This window comes from Marmota marmota, unplaced genomic scaffold (genome assembly GCF_001458135.2).
Source record: "Marmota marmota marmota unplaced genomic scaffold, marMar, whole genome shotgun sequence".
Classification (NCBI taxonomy): Eukaryota; Metazoa; Chordata; class Mammalia; order Rodentia; family Sciuridae; genus Marmota; species Marmota marmota.
The window spans coordinates 7,218,460-7,224,226 of record NW_026000196.1 but is presented as its reverse complement, the minus strand read 5'-3'; the positions used below and the strand labels follow the sequence as shown (position 1 = coordinate 7,224,226).

Sequence of the window (5,767 nt, the reverse complement as noted above, 5' to 3'; positions counted from 1 at the left end):
TCTCCCTCCCTCCCCTCCCTCTCTCTCCCCCCCCACACACATGCACACACATACATTAAACTGGCACGTACAGAAGGACAAAGACTCAAATCATTAGACTCTGACTCTGACTCTAGATTGACTCCCCTTACTATTCTATCCAGACAAGTTTTTTTTGTTGTTTTGAAGCATTATTTTGCTATCAGTCATTTATTCATACTTGACCAAATATGTATAAGGGGGTACAAGGTTCCAAGATTACTGTAGTGAAATGGATAAAGTCATTGCTCCATATGCAATAAGTCAGAAGTTAATAAATGTTCTGATGAGAAGGGAAAAAAAAAGCCAGATAAGAGGGACAACGAGAGCAGAGGTCTATGGGAAGATATCATTTTATATATTTAGAAATAGAATCTAGTTTACACGTGGGTAGAACACAATCCCTTTAGTTGGGGAGAGGGGAGAGAAATTTCATTTTCAAGAACAACTTGTGTAATGAAATAAACTCACACAGGCAGGGTGGGGTATGGTCCTCCCATCCCTGCAAAAGGGGTATGCATTCAGAGTGGACCACAGAATTCCAAAGAGATCCTAATTCAGAAAGACCTGTTGCCTCTCTTTGCCTCATTTCTCAAACCTGAAAGAGTACATTAAAGATAAGGAATATCCCTGGAAACTAAGGCTATGTCTAGACAGAGCTTTACAGAGAGAAATAAATTGTACATAAAAGAAGTGCTTGTCATAAGAACAGTAGGCATGGGATTCTAGAACACACCAAGGTTTACATTACCACCATGGCTCCATGTATCATCTGTCACTTTCCAGAGGAAGACAGGCATCAAGGGGGTGACAGATTATGGGCCTGATGAAAGCCCTCCAGCTGACCAACATCATTACCCTCAGCCAGCTCTCAGCCATCCGTCAGTGTTCAGAAGCAGGCACCTTGGAGCCTATGTGGCGGCTTGTTCAGAACACCTTCCCAGGTTCATCCTGATCAAGTCATGCTGAAGTCTTCATATGCCCAACAGAGAAGTAGAGAGGCTACTGACAACCATATCCTATGGCACACAGATGTAAGAGATTACATAATCTGGAAGTTAAAAAAAAAGGAAAGGAAAAGCTATCTCTTTAAAAAGTACTCAACACATATTTATAAACAGTCCACTAATCCCAAAAGCACCTACTATGCATTGTATCATCATCTAGATATTTACCACAGGCCTTCTCTACCTGATGACCCTTTAATGTTGCATATGGCTTCTAAGTTTGTATTCACCAAAGAATTTTATCTTTTAAAACAGAAAAGGAAAATATGTTGTGTGCTCCTGTTGGTAGTGATCCATCAATCATGCCTACCTGGAGTACCAGCTGGAAGAGCATCCAGACGCATTGGGCTCTTTGGAAACGACCGCCATGATTGATTAGCAATGTCTGCCACAGACAGCCTCGGGAAAGAAAGGCTTCAGAACCAGAACTGTGATTTAGAAGCGTGTTAGAGGAACAGCAACGAAACTGTGGATTCTCACATAGTTTCTAAAGGACTCAGAAACATAGTGGTGATCATGCCATTTTGAATATGAAATCTAGTTAAGGATTCACAAAGTCAAGATTAAACATTATACATTTGAGACATGAAAATAGTAACTCATTGAGTCATTTTGGTCAAACAGTCTTGGGTTCACATTCTGTGCCTGTACCTTCCTCTGGGTAACTTATTTACTGTCCACACTACTCAATTTACTCTTGTGCTGATAATAATGAAAATACGTACCCCTAGTGATGTGAAGATTAAATGAGGTCATGACTACAAGTGAAATGTACAGACAGCACCTGGCAGAAGGTAGGAGGCTTAATAAATGGTAGCTATTACTACACTTAATCATAATTTAAGGCAAAATAAATCATTTTCTTTCTGGTGCTTTTAAAACACTGTTGAAAACTCTGCTGTGGAATTATTGCACTACATCGCAGTTTGGGTTTTGTTTTGTTTTGTTTTGTTTTTTGCTACTTGTCTTTCTTTTACTGTGAGCTTTATGGGAACAGGAATCATGGCTTGTTCATCATCGATCCTTGGGATATAATTCAGTGTCCAGCAGAGAGTAAGCAGCAAAAGGTGTTGGCCTATGAAAGGAAACAGCAATTGAAATGGGTAAACTATTATTTGCAAATGCATGTTCCTCATTTGTTAGAAAGTTTAATTGAAAAGTATAGCTCAGATACCGAAAGAATTCTTTATTAAGTTTTGTGTTTTTATTTGAGGCTATTCTAGCTGTGGCTGGGTAATGGAATAATCCTGCCACAGAGGAAAAAGTTAAAGCAAAGAGACAGATATTTCAGGGATCCTGTTCCTATATTCCATTTATTGTCACACTGACCTATAAGTTATACACAAGTTATGGTGACCATATGCCCCTTATTTGCTTTGTCAAGCCTGACTTCCAATACTTTGTTGCAACATTGTATAAGTAAATATATACTTGTCACATCTTAAGTTTCAGTCTTAAATTCTGAGTACCTGGTCATTGTAGCCATTTGCAAAGACCCAGAGTCTAGGCCACTTGAATATTCTCTCCCATCTGAAGCAGACCATATTCTGCCTGAAAGTGTTGAGTCCTGGATCTCAAATATATGTATAGTTTCTATATTTCGTGTGGAGAAAGGCATTTCTTTCTTCTTTTGTAAAACCCCTATTTGCTTCATTTGTTTTTACATTTTCATTCTTTGTCTGAATCATCTCCTGTGTCTTCTTGTTACTATAATCTACTTTATTTTTAATTATCTTGGGTTATTTAAATGGTCATTTAGTTGACTCTTCCAGTTCCCCAATGTCTCCATTCCTTATCTCCTTGTCTCCTGTGTCTCTCTTTCCTCTTCTCTGCTAGTCTTCAATTCTCATGCATTATCTCTTAGACCTTGCTCATCCCCCTCCATTTCTTGATAATGAAATTCAGATAACCACATTTGTCCTGTCTTCTTTCATTCAGATATAGTTTAGTTTGTATATGATTTGTCCCCTCCAAAAACTCAGGTGGAAGTTTAATCTCTATCATGAGGAATTAAGGGTATGGAAATTAAATTTAGCTCTAGTACTTGGAGGTACAGCCTTTGGGAGATGATTAAGCTAAAATGAAGTCTTTGGGATGGAACGGCTCAGATGGAATCCCAGTGGTCACATGAGAACAAAAGAGACCAGAGCTACACACAGGGGTACACTCCGCGTCTCTTGTCATGTGACACCCTATGCTACCTTGGAACTCTGCCAGCAAGAAGGCCATCACCTACTGCAAGCCCTCAACACTGGACCAGAACAGAGGGCCACAAAAAACCTTTGTTCTATTAGCAACAGGAAGCAAATGAAGACAAAGTTCTTCCAATTATTCCCACAAGTAATTTTCTTTTTATCTCTCTCTCTCTCTTTTTTTTAAATTTATGAGAACGTGCAGTTCTTTGACCTCTCCTCATTGTACAAGTCTCTTTTCTTCCCTGTGCTTCCTATTTTGCTAAGAGTCCAAAGCACAGAAATTCCCGTGCTTTTACCAATTTCCTAAGCTCCCTGTTCCCAGTGACTTTTGATCATGGAAATCCGGCCACGGTTCTTCTGGATGCCATCCGCTGCCTTGCAGGTTCACCTCTGAATACAGGCAAATGCATGCTGCTGGAGAAAATTCCATGACTAAACACATAAGCATTTGTAAATGTATGGTCACCAATAACTGCTGACACATGACGACCCACTCTTCCCTTCCCCATAGCCTTATTTCTAAGCCTCCCACTCTCCCCAAGACAACTGTTTCCTCCTCCCTCTCCTCCAGCAGACATCTTCAGCTGCTGTTGCACAGAGAAAAGACATAACTCCAGAAGAGACATTTCACTTCTCACCTCAACTCCTGTGCCAACACCTACTTTTCCTCCTTTATTCCTATGATAAAGGGAAGAGTTAGAGGCAATAAATTCAGCTGCATTTCTAGATCCTGTCAATTCTGATAACCCGGGGGATTTTACTTCTTTAGTTTTCCTTTCTCCTCTGTGATCCATGCCTCAAGCATTACTAGATCCTTCTCACAACCACAAAACCTGCACCAACTCCTCCCACGCTCCTCTTAAGGTCCATCCGCTGCTTCTTATGTTGCTAATTGGCTCTTCTCTTTTATGTAAATCTTACCATAAGGTAGGAGGTAGGAGGCTTAATAAATAGTAGCTATTACGACACTTAATCATAATTTAAGGCAAAATAAAAGGAATTGTCAGCAATTGTGGTTGTTTTGTTCCACCTCCTACTCACCTGTTGAGCAATTATATTTTACTGAGATCATCCACGACCAACGTGTGGGGGAAGCCTGTTGCTCACAGTCCCACGCTGGTTGCTCCACAGGGCCAGTGCTCTGTGTTTCCATATAGAAATACTCCTTTCCCTTCTCTTCAGCACTGCAGGATTTTGTTGGGTTTCCTTTCATGGCTCTGAGCATTCCTAAGGCTATCTCTTTTGTGAGATCCTCTTTCTCTAACCAGTCTTCCTATATCGTTATTCTTTAATGTTTTAATCCTGGTCCTCCACGAAGCAGATGGATGAGAATAAACATTTTAAAAATACATTTATTTTCAAAATTTTAAAAATAGGGGAGCAGGCAGGCTACAAAAAAAAAATTAAGGAGGGAGCCCAGGGACAGAAATCCAAGTCTGACTTTGAGTGATGGGAAGAGGAAAGAAAAAAAGGAAGGCAGTGAGGGAGGAAGAAAGACTGAGCAGAAGGGTTTAGGACTGTGGTATGCTTATAAGGAAGCTTGATAAAGGCATTGAAGGGTCCACAGGTCAAAATTTTCTCTTAGAAGATTCCCCCATCACCCAGAAATGGACATGCTTACGTGACCCTGCTGTCACTCATTGCCTGGATGCAGCCCAAGGGATCTGTGGCTTTGTACACCAAGCTATGGATTTCAGAGCACATCAGCAGAAGCCCTCAGCTTCCTGCAATCGGTGATCTGAGTGGGAGATTCACATGGTTGCCACACTCCAGGGTCGTACTAAGTCCTTGTTCATTTTTTATTTTAGAGCGATATGCAGAAAATTCAAGTAGTAGGGCAACTTGTTGAATGTGACTAGGTGGGTAATAATTAAGTTATCATTTAAATTAAAATCTCAAGTCTTCACATAAGATTTGAGGATAACAACATGCTAAGAAACAAATATCAGGTACAAAACCTGTATGATAAGAAGGAGTTTGAGCAAAAAAATAATAATAATAATGCTAATTTTCTTAAATGATACTCACTATATAAAAAAATAAATGGTGCAGTCAGAGAAGAAAGCAGGTGCAAAATACTAATGGCTTTAAATTCAGAATCAGAAGTTTGGACTGGATTTTACCAAGAATTTAACATATGAAAAGATGCTTCATACTTTTAGTGAGGAAAATGAGATATTGGAGGCTCATATTTTTAAAATACCATTGAAAAATAGAAACAACATAAATATCCACAACTTTGTGACTTATAGATATATGCATTAGAATATTACAAAACTGTTAAAAAGATAAGGGGACTATTTACAATGATACAGACTTATCTTCAAAATGATAATTTTGGTAGTAAGTAAAAACTGTAACATGGAAAATAGTTTGAGAATTCTGGGTTCGAGACGGGGGAAGGAAGCGGTCCATATCGGTTCTCCACACCGGTCAGACCACAGAGGAGGCCAGCAGCCACCATGTTGGAAAGCTGACGTCACCATCCCTGTTTTCGACTGACCGCAGCTCATTCAGCCATAGAACAGGTAATTTCAGGCTGCCATT

At 39.7% G+C, this 5,767-nt stretch overlaps 2 long non-coding RNA genes across 2 annotated transcripts in view; one reads left to right on the top strand and one right to left on the bottom strand.

Annotated features, from left to right (window-relative positions):
* Positions 1 to 173: 173 nt before the first annotated feature.
* LOC125612491 lies at positions 174 to 1,669 on the bottom strand. Its single transcript, XR_007342846.1, has 2 exons — positions 1,336 to 1,669; positions 174 to 1,069 (listed from the first exon to the last, which is right to left on the bottom strand). It is a non-coding gene; the product is annotated as an uncharacterized LOC125612491 (long non-coding RNA).
* An 8-nt stretch (positions 1,670 to 1,677) lies between these two features.
* Positions 1,678 to 5,767, top strand: part of LOC125612490 — an 18,102-nt gene continuing 14,012 nt past the window's right edge. The window contains exon 1 of the long non-coding RNA XR_007342845.1: positions 1,678 to 1,819. This is a non-coding gene — a long non-coding RNA (uncharacterized LOC125612490). The remainder of the gene's footprint in view (positions 1,820 to 5,767) is intronic.